This window comes from Lissotriton vulgaris, chromosome 2_1, assembly GCF_964263255.1.
Source record: "Lissotriton vulgaris chromosome 2_1, aLisVul1.2, whole genome shotgun sequence".
Taxonomy (NCBI): Eukaryota; Metazoa; Chordata; class Amphibia; order Caudata; family Salamandridae; genus Lissotriton; species Lissotriton vulgaris.
In genome coordinates, this window is record NC_141687.1 from 223,473,861 (window position 1) to 223,489,146 (window position 15,286).

Here is a 15,286-nt window from a genome sequence, read left to right on the forward strand (position 1 = left end):
ACTACACACAATGGAAATACCAGTACCTGTACTCAAATGGATAGCTTACTTATTCTCCGGAATACCAACGATCCAGGCTCTCGCTGTGCACTTCAGAACCCAAGGACCTCATCTGCATAGTTCTACAGGGATCATCACTCAGCCCCACACACTTCAACTTGTAAAGCGTGGCGAGTAGGATGAAAGTAAACTGCCTCAAGCTCAATGCCGACAAAATTGAAGTGCTGATCTTCGCGAATAAGGGCTCACATAGGGACTCACCTGGTGGCCCATCGATCTTGGACCCACACCCACCCAATCAATTCCGCTCGGAACCAAGGCCTCATCCTGGACACCAACCTCACCATGAAGTGCCAGGTCAATGCCGTCACCTGTTCATGCTTCTACATCCTCCACATGTTAGACAAGATCTACAAGTGGCTCCCACTGGACACCGGACATATCATCACACATGCATTAATCACAAGCAGATTGGACTTTGGCAACACCCTCTATGCCTGCCTCCCAACCCATCTCCTTCACAGAGTTCAAAGCATCCAAAATGCCGCCACCAGACTCTGTTGGATCTCCTGCACCAAACCCACACCACTCCTCAGCTCCACTGAGTCCCCATCCAGAAGCGCTGCCAGTTAAAACTTCTCATGTACACATTCAAGTCACTACACAACATGGGACTCACCAGACAACTTCGCTCAGCATCACTCTCCCTTGCGCACTCGATCATTCTCATACCAAGCCACCAAATCCTGGAACGACCTCCCCCAACACATCAGGGCCTTCCTCTCACTTCTTGAATTCCACAAGAAGTTGAGGACCTGGCTATTCAAATAGTCTTCTTGCGGGCCATTGAGATTGTCTATATTCTGGCCCAGCCTCACCACACACCTACACTGTGCCTGGGTACCCTCATGGGTGACCAACATCGCTCTACAAATCCACCTTTCATTACATTACATAGTATTTTTATGTTTCTATATTTTTATTGTTGTTACTGTTTATCAAGCTGTACACTGGCACCAGAAGCCATGAAAGGATGGTAGTCGGCTATAAGGCACTGCCAGGCCAGGCAAAAGGGGACAGAGAAACCTAGATCATGCATATGGGATCAGCAAAACAAAATGTATCTATATTGTTTTAAATTAGCTGGAATTGGTTGTCTGATAGATAGCTAATGGTAGCTTGTTCGAGAGCTGGGGCCTAGCAGACCTTTCTGATCTAGTTCTCTCCCACCGCTAGTGTATGATAAACCCTCTTGGATTTTAGCTAGTTAACTCCTTTCAAACCTTTTGGTTATTTCATATTGGCTGACAGCAGCATCATTCGTTCACCTTCGCTTTATTTCACTGCATTCCATCAATTCTGCATGTCTCCCTCCATGGTTCTACATTATTCCTTTAAACCCTTCTTCAGTAGTATATTTCAGTCTCTATACTTTTACTATTGTTTGTTTCTTTGACCAGCATCCTTGCCCAATGGTATTGTAATGCAAGAGACCAGTGAACAAAGGGGAACAGCTAAAAGAGACAGTAATACTTGTAGAAACGTATCAGAGGAGATCAGCAAAATAAATGTCCACAGATCTTTCCTAATACATCTGGGAATAGTTTTCTGATGACGACCTAGTGGTAGCTTCTTTTGAGAGTCCCGGCCCTGGCGTATATTTCTGATCATGTTCACACCCACCTCGAATGTATGATCAACCCTTTTAAATTATTATTGAGTTGTTACTCTCTACTTGAATTTATTTTATATCTCATTAGTTATTGTTTTAGTCACTTATTTGTCCCTACTACCACCAGCTGACTACGATCAGCATTAGTCTGAGGTGATCTGTCCAGTCTGCAATGTTTTTCTACATATTTATCATCTTCACAGCTGTAAGTAATCACTTTAATGTTATTCTGCAGGAGCAACGTTTTGTAGTCCTGGTCCTGTTCTATTTTATCTTGCTCACCTTTTACTGTGGGATAAAACATGATGCTGATTGCGTGTTTACCATGTCTTGGGGAGAGGTTGCTTTATGGTTAGGAAAAGAGTAGGGGAATAAAAAGATGGGCTGTCAAGAGGATTCTAAAATCTGGTTGGTTTTACAAGATGAGTTATTGGAAGAGCAAGGTTTTATTGTTTGGCGCCTTAACTGAAAGATTACCCTTTAGTGAGATATTGTATAAAGAGGAGGGTCTTAAATGCTTTAAAGAAGAAGAGGAGTACTTGTGTCTGGGTGATTAGGATTGGTTTAAGATCCATACCTGAGGGCACAGCAAAAGGACTGGTGTTTGGTCTTCTGTATTTATTCCAGAGGCGGCAGCGCTTTGAACAGTTTATAGCATTCACTAATTTAGTTATTCACCAGTTATTCACTGTGTTGTAGTTGCACGCCATATAGATGATCAATGTAACATGGTATTCTTTCTGCACACAAATGGACTTGTTTTACATTTTTGTTCCGCACAACCCTACTTTTCTTTCAGTTCTAGTTCAATTACTTGGTTTTTATAGCTGAAGCAATGTCATGTTTTTTTAATTCTGTTGTTGCTTTTTCAAACTGGGAGTGTGTAGCTCACATAGGACACTTCATTTCTATAGTTCGCCTCAGGTTACTGGAACCTGGTTGTTGGTCTTCGACCCAGTAAAGTTTGTCAGTGTCCTACTCCTACATTCTCCGTACTGATGTTTACCAGATCGCAATTGTATCTTCTGATATGTTTGCTGGCCAGCTGTCTGGTTTTGTTTTAGGGACCGATATTTTGGAAATTGGAATTGATCTGCTTATAATTTTGGACTAATTTTTCTGGGAAGGGTTTAGAATTTTAAAGAATCCTTGTATTTGAATAAACAGTCAATTCAGAATATCTCTAAACCTGTGCATGCTCGCCGAAAAGAATTCATAGTGAGATTTGAAATTACATCAGGTCCAGAGAACGTACCATAACACTGTTGCGGATTGGATAATGGCTGCATACTGCATATTCAGGCAAGGGATGTCGAAGGATCTATGACTCTCTATATGCTTTTGGGGATTTGGCTGTTAAAGGAGTTTACTCTCCATCAGGATCACGCCAACAATTGTTTTAAAGAATGCATGTGACGTTTCTGGGCATACAGTTGTGTGCAGAAACATGTTGACATTTTAAGCATGATGAGTCCTGCCATGACTCTGGTATTTTTTATCAAAAACCAGGGGTACATAAATACATTTTTTTTTGTTGGGTCTTACTTTGTTGCACTACACAAAAGATAATATTCTTCTCCTTTTTCTCACAGAAGTGTAGTGCAAAAAAAGGTGATTGGTGGCATCGACATAATAACGATGCCCTGCACCTAAATACAACTAGATTGCTGGTTTAGGTTGATTACATAAATTATGTAACTTTGTTGGATGAGTGAACCACATCATGTAGGTGACTGTTGTGTAACCTGAAAGACAAAGTAGATGTAACGTTTATGATGTGGAAGTGACATAGGCCTTACACACCAAGAAGACTAACATGTCTCAGTTACCAAAAAGTCATTCTACTGCATTCTGTTTAGGAGAATGTGTGGTGATCTGTTTCAAATCAATCCATCCCACTACTGCCCCTTGATTTGTTGCCTCCTGATTCAGAGCGTAAAGTGGCGCCTGGCAGCAGAGCTTCAGCATCACACAACCATCTATGTGAGCAAAATTGTAGGTCCTTGGCATATCACCATTATCTTAATCTGAGGGCATTAAGTTGCTGAGGTGCTGGGTTCAGATGCCCTGAATGAGTTTTAGTTCATTATGGTTCTCTGCTGCCTCAAGTTGATCAGGATGAAGAACCATTGATGCAGAAACTATCTTGATGGAGCTGGTGTCCCTAGTGGTGCGCAAATCTGTTACCTGCACACCTTACAAAATCAGGGGTACAAAAATAATTTGTGTTACCAAATTTCAGTAGAACCCTCAAAACAAGAAACTGGAGCACGAGTGCATTAAAAACGTACTGTTGTCTGGTAGCTACTCCTTTACTAACCCCTATATGGCTAGTAACTTTGTCTTGGGACTCGAACGGACGAGACTAGGTCGGATTCAGAGACCACCTTCAATATTCTTTACATGTTTGCTTGAAGAACCAATAAGATACACCCAATAGTCACTTAGCCACACATTTAAGGACATGCTTTGTAGTGATGCAGATTGTCAGTATTGAGAAGGAGGGTAGAGGGGCTTCTTGCAGACCTTTATTGTAGGCTAGCAGGTAGATAGCAGGTGTCTGTTATGGCTTGATTTGAACTCTATAAATAGAGGGCTAGTAAGTTGTTAGTTGGGTTGTAGCGTCAAGATTCTTGTATATTTACACTCAACAACATCAATTATGATAGGTCTTTCCTTGTATTTAGGAATTTCAAATCGTACTGAAGATTTTTCTCTCAGGCCATGCTGTACAAGAATAAGTTAAATACTTTTGGTAACAATGTTTGTAGAGGTGACATCTCTACAGATTCTTTATCCCGAGCACATCTTCTGTTACAGTTCTCATTATTTGATAGACATTGTCACGGTCTGTTGGCTTTGTGAGATGCCAGTGTGGCACTCAAAACTAAAGGGACATCACCTAGTAATGTGACATCACCACGTTAAAACGGTTTCCACTGTCTCAGCATGAGGCTGGGTTATTTCAGCGATTAAAAGTCTCCAGAGAGGGATATAGCATAGGTCTGAACCAGTGTTACCAAAGGTTCATAAATATTTGCTGTCCTTCTGTTTAGTGCTCTCTTAAAGCCATTGCTTTCTGACTGGAATCCCAAGGGAAACGCTATATGTTGGTCAATCAGTGAATTTCAGGCAGGGATAGCTTCCTAACAATAAAAGGAGGTGGTCCGATTCCGCTGTGGAGATGGATGTGCATCTTACCCGTGTTGGGGGCGAGATCTTCTTGCATTTACTGGTCTTGATGACCATTAACCAGGACCTGTTAATTGTTTGTGGTTCATACGGGCAGGCCCCCTTAGCCACCACCTCCTCTCTCAGACCCTTCTTAACTGGGGCCCATCTGGTACTTTACTGGATTGAGCATTATGGCCTGGGACCTATTGCCCTCCTAACTAGTCTTATCTGCCTGTGTTTTAACATATGTTTGTGTTCGCTCCAGTATTATTGGGTCACACCAAGTAGGTCACCTTTTTAGGGCTCAGGCCTAGCGTACACTGCGCATCAGTGTCGCGCAGCGAGAGTCCTTTTCCCGGCGTTTTGAAAATGGACCTGGAAATTCCACGCAGCTCTTGCGTGTTATTTCGAAGGTCCATTTTCATTGGCCTTTGCGTGCGTGCTATTTTTTAACAGAACACTTAATAGGCCGTGGACCTGGAAATTCCACGCAGGTCGTGCGTGTTATTTCCAAGGTCCATTTTCATTGGTCTTTGTGTGCGTGCTGTATTTTAATAGAACACGCAATTGGCCATAGGCGGTCGCGTAGCTCCGCCTATGGCCTATTGGTGTCTGTTACGCGCACCAGAGGCCATATGTTTTGAATTATCGCGGCTCAAAACATATGCTCATGTGTAGCCCCCTCCCACGCCCCCCCAGCCCCGCTGGCAGGCTCTGCCCCGCCGCCCGAGTCTGCGTTCAAACAAAACAGGCTGCAGGGCAGGGGGTGTCGCGAGGCCTGGTCCCCGCTCCTGTCAGATAGTTTCCTTCGAGTGACAGTGTGATTTTGCAATGTTTAGTCCAATGAACCGTATTTCTTTAGGGGCCATTCATCGGTGTGATTTATTTTGCTTAGAAATTCCAATAAAACATGTCGAGCGCTCACAAAGGGACGCCGGAGCCCCGGCTGCACCCCGTCGGGGTGGGAGGACCCATGGGGTGCTTCCGGCGCCCCCTGTTTGTCTCAGCTGTGAATGAGCGGCTCCGGCACTCCCCTGGGCTGGAAGGCAACGCCGAGACTCCACCTCCCTCCAGCCCCAGCCTTGGAGCCGCCTCCGAGCGAGGAACAGCTCCGCAGCTCAGCACATCTGAGGCTGCAGGAGGCAGCACGAGTCCGCCCCACAGCCCCCCAACCTCAGCGCCCGGCAGACTCTCCACACTTCCAGCATTCCCACCTGAGTGCCTCACCTGACTTCGTACCTCAACTCCATACCTCACCTGTTGTCCCCACCTGTTACACACCTGCTGCTACCTCAGTCAGACCTCATCTCCATACCTCTCTTGTCCATCTAAACTTCTTTACTATATTCCTCCTGCCTTCCCGCCTCACCTACCTCGGTCCCAGACCGGGCCTGCTTTAAACCTTTATACCTCACATGCATCTACATCTGTAGAACATCTGCCCCGCTTCTATCCCTCCCCATCACCTCCGCCCTGTACCTCAACTGCTCCCGCCGCATTATAACACCTGCCTCCTCCTGCGTACCTCACCTGCAACAACCTCTTTACATTACCTGCATCGATCTCTGTACCTCACCTGCCCGCGCCTCTATACCTCATCCGCCCTTATCTGCACCTTAGGTGCCTCCCCGGTCCCCACTCCCCTAGCTCGGCTGCCTGCCACCCTCCAGCCTCCTTCATGGGCCCTGGCATGGATGCTGGGGGTTGTTCTCGGTGCCGGAGGGGGCTGATCTTCTGAGGATGCCCGGCGTGAATACATCTGGATTTCTTCCTTCCACTAAGCACGAGCCTGCATTAGAAGCCGCGTGGAGCGCGCGCGAGCCCGGATTACTTGGAGAGTTGGTGGTTGTGTTCAGGTGTCACAGGTAGCGAGAGAAGATGCTGCCCTGGGTCTGGATATTCGCCTGGCTCATAGGTAGGTGGCTCGGCGAGTACCTGTGTGCAAGCGTGGTATATATGTGAAGTTTCTGTTTTTGGTTCCACAGAGTAAGGATTGCAAACGACAAGTAAAACAAAACAAGAAAACCCTATATATATATTGAGAGCACCTGGTTTCTAGGCGCTACTGTTTTTGGATAGGAACTGGGAAATGGGGCATAGGCTGGACACATAGAGGATCTCTTAACGTAACAGGTAAAACAAAACAAAAAACGATAGCGCCGTATATTAGGATCACCAGATTTCTAGGCGCTACGGTTTTTGGATACGAACTGGGGAACGGAGGGTGGGCTGACTCAAAGAGGATCACATAACGTAACAAGTTTTTTTAAAAACAATAGCGCCTTTATATTGCGATCAACAGGTTTCTAGGCGCTCCGATTTTTGGATATGAACTGGGGAACGGTGGGTGGCTGACTCAAAGCAACAGCTCCCACCGCCGAGGCAGTGCCAGGCCAAGTTACGTTCTCTCTCGACCTGATATATACACAGTACATAGAAACAGGCAACACAGGCAGGAGTGTGCAGGGTGAGCAATGTGTGAGTGTGCAGGGTGAGCAATGTGTGAGTGTGCAGGGTGAGCAGTGTGTGAGTGTGCAGGGTGAGCAGTGTGTGAGTGTGCAGGGTGAGCAGTGTGTGAGTGTGCAGGGTGAGCAGTGTGTGAGTGTGCAGGGTGAGCAGTGTGTGAGTGTGCAGGGTGAGCAGTGTGTGTGTGCGCAGGGTGAGCAGTGTGTGAGTGTGCAGGGTGAGCAGTGTGCAGGGTGAGCAGTGTGTGAGTGTGTGTGTGCAGGGTGAGCAGTGTGTGTGTGTGTGTGTGTGTGTGTGTGTGTGTGTGTGTGAGTGTGCAGGGTGAGCAGTGTGTGTGTGTGTGTGTGTGCAGGGTGAGCAGTGTGTGTGTGTGTGTGTGTGTGTGTGCAGGGTGAGCAGTGTGTGTGTGTGTGTGTGCAGGGTGAGCAGTGTAAGTGTGTGTGCGCAGGGTGAGCAGTGTGTGTGTGTGTGTGTGCAGGGTGAGCAGTGTGTGTGTGTGCAGGGTGAGCAGTGTGTGTGTGCAGGGTGAGCAGTGTGTGTGTGTGCAGGGTGAGCAGTGTGTGTGTGTGTGTGCAGGGTGAGCAGTGTGTGAGTGTGCAGGGTGAGCAGTGTGTGAGTGTGCAGGGTGAGCAGTGTGTGAGTGTGCAGGGTGAGCAGTGTGCAGGGTGAGCAGTGTGTGAGTGTGTAGGTTGAGCAGTGTGTGTGTGTGTGCAGGTTGAGCAGTGTGTGTGTGTGCAGGGTGAGCAGTGTGTGTGTGTGTGTGCAGGGTGAGCAGTGTGTGTGTGTGTGTGCAGGGTGAGCAGTGTAAGTGTGTGTGCGCAGGGTGAGCAGTGTGTGTGTGTGTGTGCAGGGTGAGCAGTGTGTGTGTGTGCAGGGTGAGCAGTGTGTGAGTGTGCAGGGTGAGCAGTGTGCAGGGTGAGCAGTGTGTGAGTGTGTAGGTTGAGCAGTGTGTGTGTGTGTGCAGGTTGAGCAGTGTGTGTGTGTGCAGGTTGAGCAGTGTGTGTGTGTGTGCAGGGTGAGCAGTGTGTGAGTGTGCAGGGTGAGCAGTGTGTGTGTGTGTGTGTGTGTGTGCAGGGTGAGCAGTGTGTGTGTGTGTGTGTGTGTGTGCGCAGAGTGAGCAGTGTGTGTGTGTGTGTGTGTGTGTGTGCAGGGTGAGCAGTGTGTGTGTGTGTGTGTGTGTGTGTGTGTGCAGGGTGAGCAGTGTGTGTGTGTGTGTGTGCAGGGTGAGCAGTGTGTGTGTGCAGGGTGAGCAGTGTGTGTGTGTGTGTGCAGGGTGAGCAGTGTGTGAGTGTGCAGGGTGAGCAGTGTGTGAGTGTGCAGGGTGAGCAGTGTGTGAGTGTGCAGGGTGAGCAGTGTGTGAGTGTGCAGGGTGAGCAGTGTGTGTGCGTGTAGGTTGAGCAGTGTGTGTGTGTGCAGGGTGAGCAGTGTGTGAGTGTGCAGGGTGAGCAGTGTGTGTGTGTGTGTGTGCAGGGTGAGCAGTGTGTGTGTGTGTGTGTGTGCAGGGTGAGCAGTGTGTGTGTGTGCAGGGTGAGCAGTGTGTGTGTGTGCAGGGTGAGCAGTGTGTGTGTGTGCAGGGTGAGCAGTGTGTGTGTGCGTGCAGGGTGAGCTGTGTGTGTGCGTGTGTGTGCAGTGTAAGTGTGTGTGCAGGGTGAGCAGTGTGTGTGTGTGTGTAGGGTGAGCAGTGTGTGAGTGTGCAGGGTGAGCACAAATGATGTGCTTTGGTGCCAGTGCTTTCACTGGGACGTTGTTCTAGGCACCTAGAAGACCTGGCACGTTACTTGAGGCACACTGGTGCTGTTGTGTTAAAAACAGGGGCACTGCTTTCAGAGTCTTTGACTCCTAAGGGGGACCCCAATCACCTGCTAGCTCTTTCACAGGAGCGCAACATTTCCATGCTCCTTCATCTGACCAAAGCTTCCATTCCAGACGACAGACCCCGGTGTCTCACAGAGGATCAACAACCCCACACCCACACCCACACCCACACCATCACCCACACCACACCATCCCATCACCCACACCACACCATCACCCACACAACAACCCACACCCCACACACGACACACACACCCCACACACACACCCCACACACACACCCCACACACACACCCCACACACACACCCCACACACACACACCCCACACACACACACCCCACACACACACCCCACACACACACCCCACACACACGACACACACACACCCCACACACAACAAGACGGAAGTCCTCGTCCTGGGACCATCGCCCTCCGCCTGGGACGACTCCTGGTGGCCCCTGCCCTGGGCGCCACTCCCAAGCCAACAGACCACGCACGCAACCTGGGCTTAATCCTGGACTCCTCCCTCTCGATGACCAGACAAGTCAACGCCGTCTCCTCCTCATGCTTCAACACCCTACGCATGCTCCGCAAGATCTTCCGATGGATCCCGACCGAAACCAGGAAGACGGTCACCCAGGCACTCGTCACCAGCCGACTGGACTACGGGAACACCCTCTACGCCGGAACCACAGCCAAGCTACAGAAAAGACGCCAACGCATCCAGAACGCCTCCGCCCGACTCGTCCTGGACATCCCCCGACGCAGCCACATCTCCGGCCACCTGAAGGACCTGCACTGGCTCCCCGTTAGCAAGAGGATCAAGTTCAGGCTCCTCACCCACACACACAAGTCTCTCCACGACCTGGGCCCCAAGTACCTCAACGACCGCTTGACCTTCTACAAGCCTCGCCCTCGCCGCCGTACCATGCATCCGAAGAGCCACCGCCGGAGGCAGATCCTTCTCCTACCTGGCGGCCAAGGCATGGAACTCCCTCCCCATCCATCTTCGGCTGACCCAGGACCATCTCGCGGTCAGGAGACAACTCAAGACCTGGCTGTTCGAGCAATAGCAGACCCCCTCCCCGAAGCGCCTTGAGACCCTGCCGGGTGAGTAGTGCGCTATACAAATGTTATGATTGATTGATTGACAACACCACACACACAACACCACACACACACACACACCACACACACACACACCACACACACACACACACACACACCACACACACCACACACACCACACACACCCCACACACCACACACACAACACCACACACATATTTATTTATTTATTTTATTTGCGCGCTGGGAATCGACTCCCGAAGGAGTATCTCCGCGCCCCTGGCATCATTTTAAGCAAAGCAGGTTCTTTCATGTATCCTTATTTCCTAATATAGATAACCTAATATTGGAAGAGAAAGGTTTTTAGTTTCTTCCTAAACGGAAGGTGTTCCCTGCATTGTTTGATTTCTCTGGGGAGATTATTCCACAGCTTAGGGCCGGCAACAGATAGGGCCCTGCCCCCTTGCCTTGTCTTCTTAATCCTTGGGACACATTGGAGTTCTTGATCTCCTGATCTAAGCGATCAAGAGGGAACGTATACACCAAACTTTTTAGTCAGGTAGTCCGGGCCTTTCCCTATAAGGCACTTATGGATAATACAGCACGCCTTGAACATTACCCTCTGTTTCACTGGAAGCCAGTGAAGTTTGGCCAACAGGGGTTTAGATGGAGTGCGTGCAGGGGCATTAACGACAAGGCGTGCCGCGGTGTTTTGCACAACCTGACACCTGGAAATGACCCCCTCGTTGGCAGCTAGCAACAATCCGTTGCAGTAGTCTAGTCTGCTCAATACGAGCGCCTGTACCAAAGTTCTTCTGGTGGTATCAGGGAGCAGGGGGAACACTCTTTGGAGAAGCCCAATAACATGGAAACAGGAGCCAACCACTTGGTTTCCATGTTGTTTCAAGGAAAGCACCTGGTCCAGTTTTACTCCGAGATTTTTCACGCACTGTTTGGGCTCAGGGACTGGGCCCAGATCTTGCGGCCACCAGTCGGGAGTCCACAGGCGTTTAGCTTCCCCGAAGAGCATCACCTCCGTTTTGGAGACGTTGCACTGTAAGAAGTTTGAGGCCATCCACTGGGTCACTTCTTTCATGCCCCGGGCAAAGGAGTTTCGCACTTCAGATGTCAAAGTTTTGAACGGAAAGAGGAGTTTGGTATCGTCCGCTTACGATACTGGGATGAAACCGTGGGATCTCATGATGTTAGCCAGGGGCGCCACATAGATGTTAAATAACGTAGGGCTCAGACAAGAGCCCTGTGGCACCCCCTGAGAGATCTCCACCTCCTCCGACCGAAACGTACCCAAGATGACACTTTGGGTACGTTTTGTGAGAAAACTCCTTAGCCAGGCCAGCACCTTACCCTCCAGCCCGATGTCTAATAATCTGGAGGTCATGGTGTCGTGTGACACCGTGTCGAACGCCGCTGACAAATCTAAAAGCACTAGGATAACGGAAAAACCCCTATCCTGTAGCATATGCAGATCGTCTGCGACTGACAACAAGGCGGTCTCGGTGCTGTGCCTTGGCCTAAACCCAGACTGGGAGGGATCCAGCCCTCCTGCACTTTCGATAAAACCTGACAAGTGCAGATTGACAAACTTCTCCGTCAACTTCCCCAAGAATGGGAGGAGTGAGATTGGTCTAAGGTTTGTCAATTCAGTCCATGGGATGGTGTTATTTTTCCTCAGTGGTCTCACCAGTGCACGCTTCCAGTCTGAGGGAACTTCCCCTGTGCTGAGGGACATATTGATTACATGTTGAATTCCTGGACCCAGATCATTAGCCAATAATGGCATAATGCGTGCCAGGATGATGTCATACATAAAACACCACACACCACACACACACACCATCACACACATGCACCACCACACACACAACACCACACACACACGCACACCCCACACACACCACACACACACACGCACACACCACACCCACAACACCACACACACACACCACCACACACACCACCACACCACCACACACACCACCACCACACCACCACCACACCACCACACACACCACCACACACACCACCACACACACCACCACACACACCACCACACACACCACCACACACACCACCACACACACCACCACACACACCACCACACACACCACCACACACACCACCACACCACACACACACCACACACACACCACACACCACCCACAACACCACACACTCACCACACCACAACACCACACACTCACCACACCACCCACACACACACCACCCACACACACACCACCCACACACAACACCACACACACACACACCACACACACACACAACACCCCACACACAACACCCCACACACAACACCCCACACACAACACCCCACACACAACACCCCACACACAACACCCCACACACAACACCCCACACACAACACCCCACACACAACACCCCACACACAACACCCCACACACACACACACACACACCACCAGCCGTCGGTGCACACTTTCACCAGGAACACACACCACCAGCCGGCAGTGCACGCTTTCACCAGGCACACACACCACCAGCCATCAGTGCACACATCAATTGTGAACGCATCCATAATTAACTATTGTAGCAATCACAGTATGGCACACTTTACTTTTAAAACATATTCATCTAAAGCGCAGCATGCCACCATTGCTACAATTCAACCCACATAATTCCACTACACACTACACACCACATGGCGAAAAGACATTGCCATTTACAAGGCCATTAGCTCAAAACATCAATAAATCCGAGACCTATTGCATTTCCATTGCTTGTTGAATAAAGGAAATGCACCGCTTTTGTGGGAAAGGAGAACTGGCAGGTGTCTCCTACTCCCCTTCTACCGAGTTATGCACCTCTAGATAAGAAGTGTAAAGAGTCAGACAGAGTTGGGACAGGGATTCTGTTATCTACAGGTGATGGTATGTGCCTCCCCCTTTGTACCCCCAAATCAGTGATCTATCACTGTGATTGGTGTTTTACTATAATAGGATTTATTTTGCCAAATCTTTCACAAATCATGTATCAGAAAATAATTATATTATAAACAACTCCGCAGATAATATGCATTACATGTATTAGATATTAAGAGTTATGGGGTTTTACATTTACAGAACTAAACCCATTCATAAGACAAAGCAGCTCTGTGTTGTGTTCATGAACCCCATGTGGGAAATCCATCTTCCAAGTCGGGCCTTGTGAGGTTAGTTAAATGCAGTGAAGTGTGTTAAGCTCATACTACTAGGAAAAGGGAGGCTAAAATGGCAACATACCATTTGCACATATTTTTGAGGCTGCGTGTGACATGTTCCACTCCACACACATTGACTGGGTCTTATTGTGTGGATAGTCTTGTTTTAATAAATATTTTTTTATTAGCAATATAAACTAAGAAACTGTGGATACACGACATAGAGCAGATAGAAAATATTATCAATTGTTTAGGACAGAGAGTACAGCGACGATGTTTTCTAAAGAAACAGAAAATTTTAATCAATCTTCATACATTTACAGTTAATGAGGGTTACATATGAATTAACTTCACCTATTGACAACAGGTCTAGGATAGCATTTTTCATTTTATCAAATCCAATCTCTCCTTTCCGTCTACCATTTCTAAACCATAGTATTTTATCCATGGAGCCCAAATTTTTCAGAATTTTCGTGGGCATCCCCTTTTTTATATGTTATTTTTTCCGCCACCTTGTATAGATCTAAGCAGGCTCTCAATTCCTTAAGAAAGGGAAGTTGATGGACACCCCAATATCGGGCTATGTCCTGCTTGGCTGCTACTAGTCCCAGATTGGCTAACGTGAGTTTGTTACGTAGTAAGTCTATCTTCGTGGGGATACCCAACAAGACATATTTGGATTCTAGCTCAATTTGTGCGTCTAGTTTGTTATTGAGGTCCCCTAGAATCTTGGCCCAATATATTTTAATCTTGTTGCACCCCCATAGGGTATGTATGAATGTTCCGCAATCTGTTCCGGATTTCAGACAGTCTGGGGTTTCTGTTCTCCCCATGTTGTGCAGTCTGGCTCTGTCAAAGTAAGTCCTATGCAGGGTCTTTTATTGTATGAGGCGTAACCTTTGCTTTATATCCACTACACGTGGATGCATGAGAGCCGCCTCCCAATCAATGTCTTCCAGTGTTTTCGATATCAATGAAATGGCTAGAAAACAGCATTCAAAGATCGAATTGACAACAACGCCCACAACAGCAAGGAACTTTTCAACATCGTCAAGGAATTTTCCAATCCCTCGGCCAACTCCAACGACATCACCCCTTCTCAAACCCTCTGCGACTCCCTAGCCTCATTCTTCCACAACAAGATTGCAGACATCCACAACAGCTTTGACAACCAACCCGGAAACCAACCCACCCCACCATCTGCTGACCATCTTCCCCCCGCGAACACCCTTAACGCCTGGAACCCAATCTCCACTGAGGACACCATCCGCCTGATGAACTCCATCCATTCAGGATCCCCCACAGACCCATGCCCTCACCACATCTTCAACAAAGCAGACTCCGTCATAGCACCGCACCTCCGAGACGTCATCAACTCTTCCTTCAACTCCGCTACCTTCCCAGAAAGCTGGAAACACGCTGAACTCACCGCCCTTCTGAAAAAACCAACAGCCGACCCCACCGAACTCAAAAATTACCGCCCCATCTCGCTTCTTCCATTCCCGGCCAAAGTCATCGAGAAAGCCGTCAACAACCAGCTCGCCGCCTTCCTCGAAGCCAACAAATCCCTCGACCCCTCACAATCTGGCTTCCGAGCAAAACACAGCACTGAGACCGCCCTCATCGCAGCAACAGACGACATTCGAACTCTACTGGACAATGGAGACACAGTCGCCCTCATCCTCCTCGACCTCTCTGCAGCATTCGATACAGTCTGCCACAGCACCCTTCTACAACGCCTCAATAACATCGGAATCCAAGGAAAAGCACTTGAATGGATCACCTCATTCCTCACCGGAAGAACCCAGAGAGTCCGCCTTCCTCCATTCAAGTCAGAAGCCTCTGAACTCATATGCGGAGTACCTCAAGGATCCTCACTCAGCCCCACCCTCTTC

General features: G+C 48.6%; 1 protein-coding gene across 1 annotated transcript in view; it reads left to right on the top strand.

Annotated features, from left to right (window-relative positions):
* Positions 1-15,286, top strand: part of ANKFY1 (ankyrin repeat and FYVE domain containing 1) — a 505,630-nt gene that overhangs the window by 114,835 nt on the left and 375,509 nt on the right. The gene's annotated exons all lie outside the window — the stretch shown is intronic.